Below are 17,131 nucleotides of genomic sequence, written 5' to 3'. Positions count from 1 at the left end.
TAACACCGGGGAGTCCGCAGGTCGGTGCCCGCAGAGACCCCTCACTGTCCCCTCAACCCCCCCCCTCCCACTGTCCCCTCAAACCCCCCCCCCACTGCCCCTCAAACCCCCCCCCCACTGTCCCCTCAAACCCCCCCCCCACTGTCCCCTCAAACCCCCCCCCCACTGTCCCCTCAACCCCCCCCCCCACGGTCCCCCTCACCCCCCCCCCACTGTCCCCTCAACCCCCCCCCCTCTGTCCCCTCAACCCCCCCCCCCACTGTCCCCTCAAGACCGCCCCCCCCCCACTGTCCCCTCAACCCCCCCCCCCACTGTCCCCTCATCCCCCCCCCACTGTCCCCTCAACCCCCGCCCCCCACTGTCCCCTCAAACCCCCCCCCCCACTGTCCCCTTCAACCCCCCCCCCACTGTCCCCTCAAACCCCACCCCCCCCACTGTCCCCTCAACCCCCCCCCCCACTGTCCCCTCAAACCCCCCCCCCCACTGTCCCCTCAACCCCCCCGCCCCCACTGTCCCCTCAACCCCCCCCCCCACTGTCCCCCTCAACCCCCCCCCCCACTGTCCCCTCAACCCCCCCCCCCACTGTCCCCTCAACCCCCCCCCCACTGTCCCCTCAACCCCCCCCCCACTGTCCCTCAACCCCCCCCCCCACCCCCCCCCCACTGTCCCCTCAACCCCCCCCCCCACTTCCCCTCAAACCCCCCCCCCCACTGTCCCCTCAAGACCCCCCCCCCACTGTCCCCTCAACCCCCCCCCCCACTGTCCCCTCAACCCCCCCCCCACTGTCCCCTCAACCCCCCCCCCACTGTCCCCTCAACCCCCCCCCCCACTGTCCCCTCAACCCCCCCCCCCACTGTCCCCTCAACCCCCCCCCCCACTGTCCCCTCAACCCCCCCCCACTGTCCCCTCAACCCCCCCCCCACTGTCCCCTCAACCCCCCCCCCCACTGTCCCCTCAACCCCCCCCCCCACTGTCCCCTCAACCCCCCCCCCCACTGTCCCCTCAACCCCCCCCCCCACTGTCCCCTCAACCCCCCCCCCACTGTCCCCTCAACACCCCCCCCCCACTGTCCCCTCAACCCCCCCCCCCCACTGTCCCCTCAACACCCCCCCCCCACTGTCCCCTCAACACCCTCCCCCCCCACTGTCCCCTCAACACCCTCCCCCCCACTGTCCCCTCAACACCCCCCCCACTGTCCCCTCAACACCCCCCCCCCCACTGTCCCCTCAACACCCTCCCCCCCACTGTCCCCTCAACCCCCCCGCCCCCCCCCACTGTCCCCCTCAACACCCCCCCCCACTGTCCCCTCAACACCCCCCCCCCACTGTCCCCTCAACACCCCCCCCCACTGTCCCCTCAACACCCCCCCCCCACTGTCCCCTCAAACCCCCCCCCCCCCCACTGTCCCCTCAACCCCCCCCCCCACTGTCCCCTCAACCCCCCCCCCACTGTCCCCTCAACCCCCCCCCCCCACTGTCCCCTCAACCCCCCCCCCCACTGTCCCCTCAACCCCCCCCCCCACTGTCCCCTCAACCCCCCCCCCCACTGTCCCCTCAACCCCCCCCCCCCACTGTCCCCTCAACCCCCCCCCCCCCACTGTCCCCTCAACCCCCCCCCACTGTCCCCTCAACCCCCCCCACTGTCCCAACACTCCTCAACCCCCCCCACTGTCCCCTCAACCCCCCCCCCCTGTCCCCTCAACCCCCCCCCACTGTCCCCTCAACCCCCCCCCCCACTGTCCCCTCAACCCCCCCCCCCACTGTCCCCTCAACCCCCCCCCCCACTGTCCCCTCAACCCCCCCCCCCACTGTCCCCTCAACCCCCCCCCCCACTGTCCCCTCAACCCCCCCCCCCACTGTCCCCTCAACACCCTCCCCCACTGTCCCCTCAAACCCCCCCCCCACTGTCCCCTCAAACCCCCCCCCCCACTGTCCCCTCAAACCCCCCCCCCACTGTCCCCTCAAACCCCCCCCCCACTGTCCCCTCAAACCCCCCCCCACTGTCCCCTCAAACCCCCCCCCACTGTCCCCTCAAACCCCCCCCCACTGTCCCCTCAAACCCCCCCCCCACTGTCCCCTCAACCCCCCCCCACTGTCCCCTCAAACCCCCCCCCACTGTCCCCTCAAACCCCCCCCCACTGTCCCCTCAAACCCCCCCCCCACTGTCCCCTCAAACCCCCCCCCCACTGTCCCCTCAAACCCCCCCCCACTGTCCCCTCAAACCCCCCCCCCCACTGTCCCCTCAAACCCCCCCCCACTGTCCCCTCAAACCCCCCCCCCACTGTCCCCTCAACCCCCCCCCACTGTCCCCTCAAACCCCCCCCCACTGTCCCCTCAAACCCCCCCCCACTGTCCCCTCAACACCCCCCCCCACTGTCCCCTCAACACCCCCCCCCCACTGTCCCCTCAAACCCCCCCCCCCACTGTCCCCTCAAACCCCCCCCCCACTGTCCCCTCAAACCCCCCCCCCACTGTCCCCTCAAACCCCCCCCCACTGTCCCCTCAACACCCTCCCCCACTGTCCCCCTCAACACCCCCCCCACTGTCCCCTCAAACCCCCCCCCCCACTGTCCCCTCAACACCCTCCCCACTGTCCCCTCAACACCCTCCCCCACTGTCCCCTCAAACCCCCCCCCCCACTGTCCCCTCAAACCCCCCCCCCCACTGTCCCCTCAACACCCTCCCCCACTGTCCCCTCAACACCCCCCCCCCACTGTCCCCTCAACACCCTCCCCACTGTCCCCTCAACACCCTCCCCACTGTCCCCTCAACACCCTCCCCCCTGTCCCCTCAACACCCTCCCCCCCACTGTCCCCTCAACACCCTCCCCCCCAATGTCCCCTCAACACCCTCCCCCCCAATGTCCCCTCAACACCCTCCCCCCCACTGTCCCCTCAACACCCTCCCCCCCACTGTCCCCTCAACACCCTCCCCCCCACTGTCCCCTCAACACCCTCCCCCCACTGTCCCCTCAACACCCTCCCCCCACTGTCCCCTCAACACCCTCCCCCCCCACTGTCCCCTCAACACCCTCCCCCCCCACTGTCCCCTCAACACCCTCCCCCCCACTGTCCCCTCAACACCCTCCCCCCCACTGTCCCCTCAACACCCTCCCCCCACTGTCCCCTCAACACCCTCCCCCCCACTGTCCCCTCAACACCCTCCCCCCCACTGTCCCCTCAACACCCTCCCCCCCACTGTCCCCTCAACACCCTCCCCCCCACTGTCCCCTCAACACCCTCCCCCCCCACTGTCCCCCTCAACACCCTCCCCCCCACTGTCCCCTCAACACCCTCCCCCCCACTGTCCCCTCAACACCCTCCCCCCCACTGTCCCCTCAACACCCTCCCCCCCACTGTCCCCTCAACACCCTCCCCCCCACTGTCCCCTCAACACCCTCCCCCCCACTGTCCCCTCAACACCCTCCCCCCCACTGTCCCCTCAACACCCTCCCCCCCACTGTCCCCTCAACACCCTCCCCCCCACTGTCCCCTCAACACCCTCCCCCCCACTGTCCCCTCAACACCCTCCCCCCCACTGTCCCCCTCAACACCCTCCCCCCCACTGTCCCCTCAACACCCTCCCCCCCACTGTCCCCTCAACACCCTCCCCCCCACTGTCCCCTCAACACCCTCCCCCCCACTGTCCCCTCAACACCCTCCCCCCCACTGTCCCCTCAACACCCTCCCCCCCACTGTCCCCTCAACACCCTCCCCCCCACTGTCCCCTCAACACCCTCCCCCCCACTGTCCCCTCAACACCCTCCCCCCCACTGTCCCCTCAACACCCTCCCCCCCACTGTCCCCTCAACACCCTCCCCCCCACTGTCCCCTCAACACCCTCCCCCCCACTGTCCCCCTCAACACCCTCCCCCACTGTCCCAACACCCTCCCCCCCACTGTCCCCTCAACACCCTCCCCCCCACTGTCCCCTCAACACCCTCCCCCCCACTGTCCCCTCAACACCCTCCCCCCCACTGTCCCCTCAACACCCTCCCCCCCACTGTCCCCTCAACACCCTCCCCCCCACTGTCCCCTCAACACCCTCCCCCCCACTGTCCCCTCAACACCCTCCCCCCCACTGTCCCCTCAACACCCTCCCCCCCACTGTCCCCTCAACACCCTCCCCCCCACTGTCCCCTCAACACCCTCCCCCACTGTCCCCTCAACACCCTCCCCCACTGTCCCCTCAACACCCTCCCCCACTGTCCCCTCAACACCCCCCCCCCACTGTCCCCTCAACACCCCCCCCCCACTGTCCCCTCAACACCCCCCCCCCACTGTCCCCTCAACACCCCCCCCCCCACTGTCCCCTCAACACCCCCCCCCCCACTGTCCCCTCAACACCCCCCCCCCGCTGTCCCCTCAACACCCCCCCCCCGCCGCCATCCCCCCCCCGCCCCCCGCCGTCCACCCTGCTCCCTCCGTTCCCCCGTCACCCCGCCCCCCCCGCTCTCTCTCTGCCCTCACCTCCCCTCCCGCTCTCTCTCTGCCCTCAACCCCCCCCCCGCTCTCTCTCTGCCCTCACCCCCCCCCCCGCTCTCTCTCTGCCCTCACCCCCCCCCCGCTCTCTCTACTGCCCTCACCCCCCCCCCCGCTCTCTCTCTGCCCTCACACCCCCCGCTCTCTCTCTGCCCTCACCCCCCCCCCCGCTCTCTCTCTGCCCTCACCCCCCCCCCCCCCCGCTCTCTCTCTGCCCTCACCCCCCCCCCGCTCTCTCTCTGCCCTCACCCCCCCTCCCGCTCTCTCTCTGCCCTCACCCCCCCTCCCGCTCTCTCTCTGCCCTCACCCCCCCTCCCGCGCTCTCTCTGCCCTCACCCCCCCTCCCGCTCTCTCTCTGCCCTCACCCCCCCCTCCCGCTCTCTCTCTGCCCTCACCCCCCCCTCCCGCTCTCTCTCTGCCCTCACCCCCCCTCCCGCTCTCTCTCTGCCCTCACCCCCCCTCCCGCTCTCTCTCTGCCCTCACCCCCCCTCCCGCTCTCTCTGCCCTCACCCCCCCTCCCGCTCTCTCTGCCCTCACCCCCCCCCGCTCTCTCTCTGCCCTCACCCCCCCCCCGCTCTCTCTCTGCCCTGACCCCCCCCCCCCGCTCTCTCTCTGCCCTCACCCCCCCTCCCGCTCTCTGCTCCCCCTCTCTGCCCTCACCCCCCCTCCCGCTCTCTCTCTGCCCTCACCCCCCCTCCCGCTCTCTCTCTGCCCTCACCCCCCCCCCTCCTCCCGCGCTCTCTCTGCCCTCACCCCCCCTCCCGCTCTCTCTCTGCCCTCACCCCCCCTCCCGCTCTCTCTCTGCCCTCACCCCCCCTCCCGCGCTCTCTCTGCCCTCACCCCCCCTCCCGCTCTCTCTCTGCCCTCACCCCCCCTCCCGCTCTCTCTCTGCCCTCACCCCCCCTCCCGCTCTCTCTCTGCCCTCACCCCCCCTCCCGCTCTCTCTCTGCCCTCACCCCCCCTCCCGCTCTCTCTCTGCCCTCACCCCCCCTCCCGCTCTCTCTGCCCTCACCCCCCCTCCCGCTCTCTCTGCCCTCACCCCCCCCTCCCGCTCTCTCTGCCCTCACCCCCCCTCCCGCTCTCTCTCTGCCCTCACCCCCCCCCCCCGCTCTCTCTCTGCCCTCACCCCCCCTCCCCGCTCTCTCTCTGCCCTCACCCCCCCTCCCGCTCTCTCTCTGCCCTCACCCCCCCTCCCGCTCTCTCTCTGCCCTCACCCCCCCCTCCCGCGCTCTCTCTGCCCTCACCCCCCCTCCCGCTCTCTCTCTGCCCTCACCCCCCCTCCCGCTCTCTCTCTGCCCTCACCCCCCCTCCCGCTCTCTCTCTGCCCTCACCCCCCCTCCCCGCTCTCTCTCTGCCCTCACCCCCCCCTCCCGCTCTCTCTCTGCCCTCACCCCCCCCTCCCGCTCTCTCTCTGCCCTCACCCCCCCTCCCGCTCTCTCTCTGCCCTCACCCCCCCTCCCGCTCTCTCTCTGCCCTCACCCCCCCTCCCGCTCTCTCTCTGCCCTCACCCCCCCTCCCGCTCTCTCTCTGCCCTCACCCCCCCTCCCGCTCTCTCTCTGCCCTCACCCCCCCCTCCCGCTCTCTCTCTGCCCTCACCCCCCCCTCCCGCTCTCTCTCTGCCCTCACCCCCCCTCCCGCTCTCTCTCTGCCCTCACCCCCCCTCCCGCTCTCTCTCTGCCCTCACCCCCCCTCCCGCTCTCTCTCTGCCCTCACCCCCCCTCCCGCTCTCTCTCTGCCCTCACCCCCCTCCCGCTCTCTCTCTGCCCTCACCCCCCTCCCGCTCTCTCTCTGCCTCACCCCCCCTCCCGCTCTCTCTCTGCCCTCACCCCCCCTCCCGCTCTCTCTCTGCCCTCACCCCCCCCTCCCGCTCTCTCTCTGCCCTCACCCCCCCTCCCGCTCTCTCTCTGCCCTCACCCCCCCTCCCGCTCTCTCTCTGCCCTCACCCCCCCTCCCGCTCTCTCTCTGCCCTCACCCCCCCTCCCGCTCTCTCTCTGCCCTCACCCCCCCTCCCGCTCTCTCTCTGCCCTCACCCCCCCTCCCGCTCTCTCTCTGCCCTCACCCCCCCTCCCGCTCTCTCTCTGCCTCACCCCCCCCTCCCGCTCTCTCTCTCTGCCTCACCCCCCCCCTCCCGCTCTCTCTCTGCCCTCACCCCCCCTCCCGCTCTCTCTCTGCCCTCACTCGCCTCACCCCCCCTCCCGCTCTCTCTCTGCCCTCACCCCCCCCTCCCGCTCTCTCTCTGCCCTCACCCCCCCTCCCGCTCTCTCTCTGCCCTCACCCCCCCTCCCGCTCTCTCTCTCCGCTCTCTGCCCTCACCCCCCCTCCCGCTCTCTCTCTGCCCTCACCCCCCCTCCCGCTCTCTCTCTGCCCTCACCCCCCCTCCCGCTCTCTCTCTGCCCTCACCCCCCCCTCCCGCTCTCTCTCTGCCCTCACCCCCCCTCCCGCTCTCTCTCTGCCCTCACCCCCCCTCCCGCTCTCTCTCTGCCCTCACCCCCCCTCCCGCTCTCTCTCTGCCCTCACCCCCCCTCCCGCTCTCTCTCTGCCCTCACCCCCCCTCCCGCTCTCTCTCTGCCCTCACCCCCCCTCCCGCTCTCTCTCTGCCCTCACCCCCCCTCCCGCTCTCTCTCTGCCCTCACCCCCCCTCCCGCTCTCTCTCTTGCCCTCACCCCCCCCTCCCGCTCTCTCTCTGCCCTCACCCCCCCCTCCCGCTCTCTCTCTGCCCTCACCCCCCCCTCCCGCTCTCTCTCTGCCCTCACCCCCCCCTCCCGCTCTCTCTCTGCCCTCACCCCCCCTCCCGCTCTCTCTCTGCCCTCACCCCCCCTCCCGCTCTCTCTCTGCCCTCGCCCCCCCTCCCGCTCTCTCTCTGCCCTCGCCCCCCCTCCCGCTCTCTCTCTGCCCTCGCCCCCCCTCCCGCTCTCTCTCTGCCCTCGCCCCCCCCTCCCGCTCTCTCTCTGCCCTCGCCCCCCCTCCCGCTCTCTCTCTGCCCTCGCCCCCCCTCCCGCTCTCTCTCTGCCCTCGCCCCCCCTCCCGCTCTCTCTCTGCCCTCGCCCCCCCTCCCGCTCTCTCTCTGCCCTCGCCCCCCCTCCCGCTCTCTCTCTGCCCTCGCCCCCCCTCCCGCTCTCTCTCTGCCCTCGCCCCCCCTCCCGCTCTCTCTCTGCCCTCGCCCCCCCTCCCGCTCTCTCTCTGCCCTCGCCCCCCCTCCCGCTCTCTCTCTGCCCTCGCCCCCCCTCCCGCTCTCTCTCTGCCCTCGCCCCCCCTCCCGCTCTCTCTCTGCCCTCGCCCCCCCTCCCGCTCTCTCTCTGCCCTCAGCCCCCCCTCCCGCTCTCTCTCTGCCCTCACCCCCCCTCCCGCTCTCTCTCTGCCCTCACCCCCCCTCCCGCTCTCTCTCTGCCCTCACCCCCCCTCCCGCTCTCTCTCTGCCCTCACCCCCCCCTCCCGCTCTCTCTCTGCCCTCACCCCCCCTCCCGCTCTCTCTCTGCCCTCACCCCCCCTCCCGCTCTCTCTCTGCCCTCACCCCCCCTCCCGCTCTCTCTCTGCCCTCACCCCCCTCCCGCTCTCTCTCTGCCCTCACCCCCCCTCCCGCTCTCTCTCTGCCCTCACCCCCCCTCCCGCTCTCTCTCTGCCCTCACCCCCCCCTCCCGCTCTCTCTCTGCCCTCACCCCCCCCTCCCGCTCTCTCTCTGCCCTCACCCCCCCTCCCGCTCTCTCTCTGCCCTCACCCCCCCTCCCGCTCTCTCTCTGCCCTCACCCCCCCTCCCGCTCTCTCTCTGCCCTCACCCCCCCCTCCCGCTCTCTCTCTGCCCTCACCCCCCCTCCCGCTCTCTCTCTGCCCTCACCCCCCCTCCCGCTCTCTCTCTGCCCTCACCCCCCTTCCCGCTCTCTCTCTGCCCTCACCCCCCCTCCCGCTCTCTCTCTGCCCTCACCCCCCTCCCGCTCTCTCTCTGCCCTCACCCCCCTCCCGCTCTCTCTCTGCCCTCACCCCCCTCCCGCTCTCTCTCTGCCCTCACCCCCCTCCCGCTCTCTCTCTGCCCTCACCCCCCTCCCGCTCTCTCTCTGCCCTCACCCCCCTCCCGCTCTCTCTCTGCCCTCACCCCCCTCCCGCTCTCTCTCTGCCCTCACCCCCCTCCCGCTCTCTCTCTGCCCTCACCCCCCTCCCGCTCTCTCTCTGCCCTCACCCCCCTCCCGCTCTCTCTCTGCCCTCACCCCCCTCCCGCTCTCTCTCTGCCCTCACCCCCCTCCCGCTCTCTCTCTGCCCTCACCCCCCTCCCGCTCTCTCTCTGCCCTCACCCCCCTCCCGCTCTCTCTCTGCCCTCACCCCCCTCCCGCTCTCTCTCTGCCCTCACCCCCCTCCCGCTCTCTCTCTGCCCTCACCCCCCTCCCGCTCTCTCTCTGCCCTCACCCCCCTCCCGCTCTCTCTCTGCCCTCACCCCCCTCCCGCTCTCTCTCTGCCCTCACCCCCCTCCCGCTCTCTCTCTGCCCTCACCCCCCTCCCGCTCTCTCTCTGCCCTCACCCCCCTCCCGCTCTCTCTCTGCCCTCACCCCCCTCCCGCTCTCTCTCTGCCCTCACCCCCCTCCCGCTCTCTCTCTGCCCTCACCCCCCTCCCGCTCTCTCTCTGCCCTCACCCCCATCCCGCTCTCTCTCTGCCCAACCCCCCTTCCCGCTCTCTCTCTGCCCAAACCCCCCTCTCCCGCTCTCTCTGCTCAAACCCTCCCCCGCCAACTTCATCCCTGTTCTTTCCTTCTTCCCATAGTTCCTCCCTTCCCAACTCCTGTCTTTCCTCTTCTCGCCAGTTCTGCCTCTGCTCTCGATTTCTCTCAGTCTGTGATTATATCGGTGGACGAGGCAATGCACCATCCCCTCTGACAATGATAGAGCAGCCTCCTATACTTCCACTTTTAACTTTTATGTCAATCGAAGTGAAATTGTTTATCCTGTCATGTGATGCAACTTGCAACATTTTGTCCTCCACACTATTAATTTTAGAAGTTCTGAGGCAATTCTACCCCCAAGTGTTGTGTTGGAGACACTAGCAGGAAATCCTGCAGCTTTGCATGTTTTGGAGGGGAAGTTTTCACTGCTCCATGTCAGGACAGACCAAAGCCGTTACCGTTTCTGACCTAGTTTCAGGTTGAGGGGAAAGTCTGCATTTGTTCTGGGTTTAGAGAGGTGTGATGTGCATTTATGTCCCGCAGCAGCACCAAGTGTTTCTTTGTTTACACTTTTAAAGGCCATCTTGTCATACCTACACATTACTACTCAAACTGAAGTGTTGTGAAATATTACTGCTTTTGTGTAAAAAGAGCTTTAAAATGAGGGCTTGGCACTCTTTAAATTAGAATGCACTTAGGTAAATGGATGCAATTCAGTTTTTTAATATTAAGAACAAATCATCTTGTTTGTAGAACTTTTTAAATGCTGCCTTGTCCAGGAATTTGAAAGGAAAGCAGGAGCAGTTTAATAATAAAATATACGCTATGATTATTAAATGTACAGAGTTTGCAACACTGCTAAATCTATTAAAAGCATTTGGTAATTGCCGAGTAGCATCGCAAATATTTAAGACAGCATATGTGTTTGTGACTGCAAAAATTCGCTAGTTTTGAAATGCTTGTTTTGTTTCCTGTCTCCTGAAATTTTGACAGTCATTTTTTTTGAGCAACTGAAGTCAGCAATAAATTAGATCAGATGGTGGCCGCTGATCTATAACCCATTGCTGATTTTGGGACAAGTATGGGTCAAGATCATTCAGTAATGCATTTGCCCATCTCCTGGCTTGGTTTGATTAAAACTTGGAAAAGCTGGGTCAGCACATATCGAGTAACTCTTGGTACCGATTCATTGTGTTTATTTCTTGTGGTAGTGTGTCAGCCTTGGTTCACTGTTGACACTCTTGCATCAGAAGATTGTGGGTCCAAGTCACACTCCTGAGACTTGAGCACGTAATCTGGACTGACCCTCCCGGTGCAGTACCAAGGGAATGCTGCACTGTTGGAGGTGCCGTCTTTTGGATGAGATGTCAAGCCGATGTTCTGTCTGCCCGCTAAGGTGGATGTAAAAGATCCAAAGGCACTATTCAAAGCAAAGTAGCAGATGTCTGCTGATGCCCTGGTCAATATTTATCACAAAAAAATAATTTGGACATTTATCCTTTGCTGTTTTGTGGGATCTTGCTGCATTTGTCTGCAAGACAACAGCGACTGCACTTCACAAGTAATAATTGCCTGTAAAGCATTTGGGGACAACCTGGGGATGTGAAAGATGCCATGTAAATGTTTATATTCTCATCTTGTTTTTGCACTGTTGGTTGCCACCTGTAAGTGTCTTCTGTTGGCATTGTTTGTGCTGTTCTTGTCTGTGGAGCATCTTCAGAGTAATTGAGGGGCTTTGAGTGGGTCGAGTAATTTTCATGTAAGTTGCTTATGTGTTTTGAGTTTTTAGCTGATTAAATGTTTTAGTGGTCCAGTTTCTGGCTGTTAACCTGCGCGAACCACCATGTGGTGCAATCAGTAACCATAGCAATCTGTCAAATTGTAATGTTAGAAGACAGCTTAGTGTAGCTAATGGATTTGCTTTTAGTTCATAATTGGTGATCTATAATGCATAGATAAATGGTAAATTGTGCTTTTTGTACAATCTGGGGCCACCTCATTTTCACTCTTCTGCAACCTGCATTGTTTGTTACTTATGTGGATCTTTTATTTGTTGATCAAGGTTTTATCTGCTCCCCTTTCTGTTGTAATTGTTGTTTCTTTCATTTCGTGTTGTACAAGGTTGCCAGTTAGCACGTTTAGGTCAACTATTTTAAGGTGAAATATTTCATTTTTAAAACTATTCTAATCCCATTTTATCCCCGTGTTGTCCAGTACGTTGGCCGCATGTGGATAATTAGGAATCCAGATGTGGCCAATTGCATCTGTGGTAAATAATGAACGAGCAACAGACACCGTCATTGGTCATGTAATTGCGATACACATTCACACAGTGTATGCATGTGCACTTTTAATCTTTCTGTGGGTTTGTTAGTAAAATGGTGAGAAGAAACACAGTGCAAGTTTTTTTGAGCAGGGCAAGAAGAAATTAAATTTCTGCAAGAATTATTGTGTTCTGGGCAACCATCTCTGCAATGCTTTTTGAACTAAGATGTGCAGCTGCCATTTCTTTGCTGTGCTTTGGCTCCTGCTGTGTCTTGCTGCACTCTATTTTCAAGTAGAATATTGGATGGTGCAGGGGAAGATGATGTCAGCCAAAGCTAGAGTGAAAAAGCTTTAGCGGGCAGGTTGCATAAACTTGGCTTCCCTTGAGTTTTGATGGTTGAAGGGTAATCTAATTGGTAAAAGAATTTGATAGTATTGATAAAAAGAAACAATTTCCTCTAGTGAGGAAACAAGAGTCCATATTAAAATTAGAGCACATTGGAGTCATATGTACAACACAGAAGGAGGCCATTTGGCCCATTGATGGCTCTCCACAGTGCTTTCCAGTCAGTCCCACTGTCCCGCTCAATCCCTATAGCCTTGCAAGCCTATTTCTCTCAGGTAGCAATCCAACTTCCTCTTGAAGTCATTGATCATCTCCGCTTCCACCACCCTTGTGGGCAGCGAGTTCCAGGTCATTGCCACCCGTTACGTAAAAAAGTGCTTCCTCATATTCCCCCTGCATCTCTTGCCCAAAACCTTCAATCTGTGTCCCCCAGTGCTTGTACCATTCGTTAATGGGAACAGTTTTTCCATGTTTAACTTATCTGAGCCTGTCATAATCTTGCACACTTCTATTAAATCGCCCCTCAATCTCCTTTGTTCTAAGGAGAACAAACCCAGCTTTTCCAACCTAACCTTGTAACTAAAATCCCCCATCCCTGGAACCTTTCTGGCAAATCTCCTCTGCACCCTCTCAAGGACCCTCACATCCTTTCTGAAATGTGGTGACCAGAACTGGACGCAGTACTCCAGTTGGGACCTAATCAGAGCTTTATCAAGGTTCAGTATAACTTCCTTGCTTTTGTACTCAATGCCTCTATTTATGAAACCCAAGATCCCATATGCTTTACTAACCGCTCTCTCAGTATGTTCTGCCACCTTCAAAGATCGATGCACATGCACTTTTTCACACAAAGGTTAGTGGAAATCTGGAACTCTTCCCCCCAAAAGGCTGTTGATGTTGGGTCAATTTGAAATTTTCAAGATTGATTTCAATAGATTTTTGATAAGCAAGAGTATGAAGGGTAATGAAGCAAAGGTGGGTAAATGGAGCTGAAGTACAGATCAGCCATGATCTGATTGAATGGTGGAACAGGCTTGAAGGGATGAACAGCCTCTTCCTGTGTCTGTTTCTATGCGTAAAACTGTTATTGAGCAAGAGAAATGAGCCATCTAAGCTTTTATTTAAAAAACTCCTGTACAAGGGTATCTTTGGACGATGGGCCAAATGGATGCTGTTTAATTCAATGAAATAAAGTTTCTCACCCTGTCACCTGAAGTACTTGAGAATGTCCAAGCACTTTACACAAATTTCACTTCCATACATTTTCAAACTATATTGGCGTTGATGTCACTTTATAGGAGGAGAAATTGTTTTATAATGGCTTGCATTTATACAGTGTTTCATGTTGAAGTATCTCAAATTACTAAATAGTTCAATACTTTTCTGAGCGCAGTGTTATGTAAGTAGCCCTATTTGATTTCTGATGACGAATGTTACTCCAGACAAATTATTTGAACTATGCTGCAGCTAGCTAGATTTTAATACATCTAGATTTTCAAGTGCCCGGTAATCACTAAAATAATAAGCACATTCAGAGTCTTTTTTTTTTACTTGTGCCATTCATGATGATGTAAAGACATTAATAATTGAAATGACATGAATTTTCATCAGTAGCAAAGAAAAATATCGTGGCTCGGCTACAAAAATTGCTGTCTGACCTGTTTTGGACTTGACAACTCTAAATGTACCAAATGTTTTACAAAGCCTAAAATAATAGGAAATTGTAAAAGAATTTCCAAGAGCAGTTTTTATTGTGCAGTTTTATTGAGCTGACTTCCATAATCTTGTCTGAGTGGTTTAACAGCTGCTTCCTGTTTATGCACTTGATCTGGTCTTGATTTTTTAAATATATCTAGCCCATAACAATAACCTGTGTGTGCCTTTACTTTGAATGACGTCTTCAATCCTTTTGTGTTTGTTTTGTACCATGTCCATGCAATTATTTTGCAAATCATTTTTACCACCCAATAGTGCGAGTCTCTTCCCATTTCCTTCCGTTTTGTTTTTAGTTCTGATTCTTCACTCCATCTTTTTGTGTGGAACCTGTTTTCAGTTTGTTCTTTGTAACCTGCTTTTACTCTGTCCCCTCCTGTGTAATTTACTTAATGTGTTTACATAAACCAGTCCACTGCTATGTTCAGGAGAGGTGCTAGTGTGCAATTGTGACAGGTGCAGACTGTACTTTGCATCAGATCTTTAATATTTCTTGTTCAATCCCCAAAGACTTATGCAGCAATCTAGTAATGCTGTACGCTGTGCTAATACTGAAATGAATAGCAGGTGTAGAGACTTGTTTGTTTTTTCATATCTCATTGCCCTTGCGTGACTTTTATACCTTGCTTTGCCCCAATGTCAGGGTAAGTGAAAAGACTTGACCTGAGACCTTCGCAAATGCGACAGTGATGAAACAGATTGTTAGGATGTGTTTTGAGAGTGGCACAAGGTGACCTTCTTGACTGGTGAGATGTCTGACCTCTCTTCAGGTCTTCTCCATGATGGATGATACTGATAACATAAGAACAGAAGTAGGCCATTCTGCCGTGTGGATGATTACATGTCCTATGGCACAGCTTGGGGCTTTTGCAGTGTATGTGCATGCAGGTGTTAGAATAATGCAAGAAAGTGATTTTTTCAGTGTCAACCCCCAGCAACAGTGCTGTAGAAACAACCCCATTTATAATGTACTAGCAGCCAAATTAGCCTCAAACAACTTTGCATGCATGCTATTTTGCCCATGCAGGTACCTTTGGCTGGGAAGGGGTTTTCAATCCCTGAACGCACAGATGCCCTTGTTTGTTGGCCACTTCCAAAAGCAAGTTTTTTTTTTACTTGTACTACATTCAGAGATATGGGTTAAAGCAATCCATTTTGGCAGTGTGTGTACTGATTCCAGTGGCGGAACTGCTTTTTTATATTAAAAGCAAAATACTGCGGATGCTGGAAATCTGAAATAAAAACAAGAAATGCTGGAATCACTCAGCAGGTCTGGCAGTATCTGTGGAAAGAGAAGCAGAGTTAACGTTTCGGGTCAGTGACCCTTCTTCGGAATTGCTTTTTTATATTCACAGTTTCCTGCAGATTTTGGTTTAACTTTAAGGATAAGTAAGATCTTTTTTTGTTGCAGTGAACGTATAGCCTAGCTTGCCCTCTGGATTATCAAACCATGGTGTGTGCAGAATAGAGATGAGGTCAGATTTTATTTTGTTGTGCCTGTACCATGATCTTGAAGGACTTGGTTGATGTTGGCTACTTTGAGTTGGTATTGGGGAATGAAAGTTAAGCGATTCCGGGTATGTTCTAAATTTAACATATTTAGCAAAACACTAAAGTACTTGGGCTTTCTAGTTTTGGGGTTAAACTGATCTCCTCCCCCCCCCCCCCCCCTAACCTTTCCTGAGAGGAGATTGAAATTGGCATTTATGAAGCAGCAGACAGATTAAAATGTCTATATGCTCAGCACCACCTGTCATCTCCTTAGAAAGTGCTGGTACAACATTTTAACATGGAAAGAACACAAAGGAGCCCACTCTGAGATGCTGTTCTCCTCACTGTCCCAGCTGTTTGGTGTGATGTGAGGCTAATTTACTCCTTTCCCTATCCCCTCTTCCCCCAAAACAATCAAAACCAAAAACAGTATCAAACCCACCTGACAGAACTGAGATATTTTGCTTCTTGTAAAGTTTTAATCAAGTACAAAAGGAAATGAGCCAATTTAAAATTTGGATTTCAGTTTGACCAAAGATTTGAAACAAATGCTAACGCTGGAGATTGAGACTAATCGGAAAACTCTTTCAAAAGAGCTGACACAAGCATGATGAACTGAATGGCCTCCACCTGTGCTACTAGATTCTTATGCTTCTAAGGAACAAAATTAAACAGCGGAAACTTGATGCATGTGTTCATGGAACCAACCACCCCTGGATTTCACCCCTGGTCCTGTTGGAAATATGTGGGGAAGACTAATATTATTTATTCCGTTGCTAAAATGTAGTGGGACAGCTTTTCATTCATTCGCGTTTGTGCAAAGTTGCGCAGATGGTTATATATTTTGACTTTGAAATGTCTACAGCAATAATTGAATACCACACTGTTCTGTCATCTGCACTGAAATAGAATATGAAGAATTACAGGACTTAATTGCAGTGACCATTGCTTTTTGAGAATGACTCCATTTACTAATTTCAGGATTTTAATTACATAGGACGATAGAAATGCATCTTTGTGCTTTCTCATTGGTTTAGCATTGCTAATTACCGACTGCATTTCTGTTTCCATAAATCATGGGTTTGGATGGCCTTTTAGAACCCAGATGAGTAGGAGGTCCAATTTTCTCTGGTATTGTAGTACATCTTAGCAGAAATTTATACCCCAGGTTGGGGGTTCGATGCTTTATAGGATGCATATTTCATGTAGAAACATAGACAATAAGAGCAGGAGTAGGCCATTTGGCCATTCGAGCCTGCTCCACCATTCATTATGATCATGGTTGATCATCCAACTCGGTAACCTGTTCCCACTTTCACCCCATACCCTTTGATCCCTTTAGACCCCAGAGCTATATCTAACTCCTTGAAAACATACAATGTTTTGGCCTCAACTGCTTTCTGTGGTAGCGAATTCCACAGGCTCACCACTCTCTGGGTGAAGAAATTTCTCCTCATCTCAGTCCTGAATGGTTTACATCGTATCCTTCGACTATGACCCCTGGTTCTAGACTCCCCCACCATCGGGAACATCCTTCCTGCATCTACCCTGTCAAATCCTGTTAGAATTTTATAGGTTTCTATGAGATCCCCCCCCTCACTCTTCTGAACTCCAGCGAATATAATCCCAACCGACTCAATCTCTCCTCATACATCAGACCGGCCATCCCAGGAATCAGTCTGGTAAACCTTTGCTGCACTCCCTCTATAGCAAGAACATCCTTCCGCAAAACTGCACACAATATTCCAGGTGTGGCCTCACCAAGGCCCTGTATAATTGCAGCAAGACATCCCTGCTCCTGTACTCGAATCCTCTCGCCATGAAGGCCAACATACCATTTGTCTTTTTTACCGCCTGTTGTACCTGCATGCTTACCTTCAGCGACTGGTGTACGAGAACACCAGGTCTCGTTGCATATTCCACTCTCTGTTTATAGCCGTTCAAATAATAATCTGCCTTCCTGTTTTTGCTACCAAAGTGGATAACCTCACATTTATCCACATTATACTGCATCTGCCATGCATTAGCCCACTCACTCAACTTGTCCAAATCACCCTGAAGCCTCTCTGCATCCTCCTCACAACTAACCCTCCCACCCAGTTTTGTGTCATCTGCACATTTGGAAATATTACATTTAGTTCCCTCATCTAAATCATTAATATATATTGTGAATAGCTGGAGTCCTAGCAC

General features: G+C 57.6%; 1 protein-coding gene across 1 annotated transcript in view; it reads left to right on the top strand.

The window, feature by feature from the left end:
* The first annotated feature begins 6 nt into the window (after nucleotides 1–6).
* The window catches only part of LOC137383553 (uncharacterized protein C16orf52 homolog B), an 84,758-nt gene continuing 67,633 nt past the window's right edge, over nucleotides 7–17,131 (top strand). The window contains exon 1 of the mRNA XM_068056644.1: nucleotides 7–20. The gene's annotated coding sequence lies outside the window, so the exon portion shown is untranslated. The remainder of the gene's footprint in view (nucleotides 21–17,131) is intronic.

This window comes from Heterodontus francisci, chromosome 24, assembly GCF_036365525.1.
Source record: "Heterodontus francisci isolate sHetFra1 chromosome 24, sHetFra1.hap1, whole genome shotgun sequence".
Classification (NCBI taxonomy): Eukaryota; Metazoa; Chordata; class Chondrichthyes; order Heterodontiformes; family Heterodontidae; genus Heterodontus; species Heterodontus francisci.
This window is presented reverse-complemented; position numbering and strand designations above follow the sequence as displayed.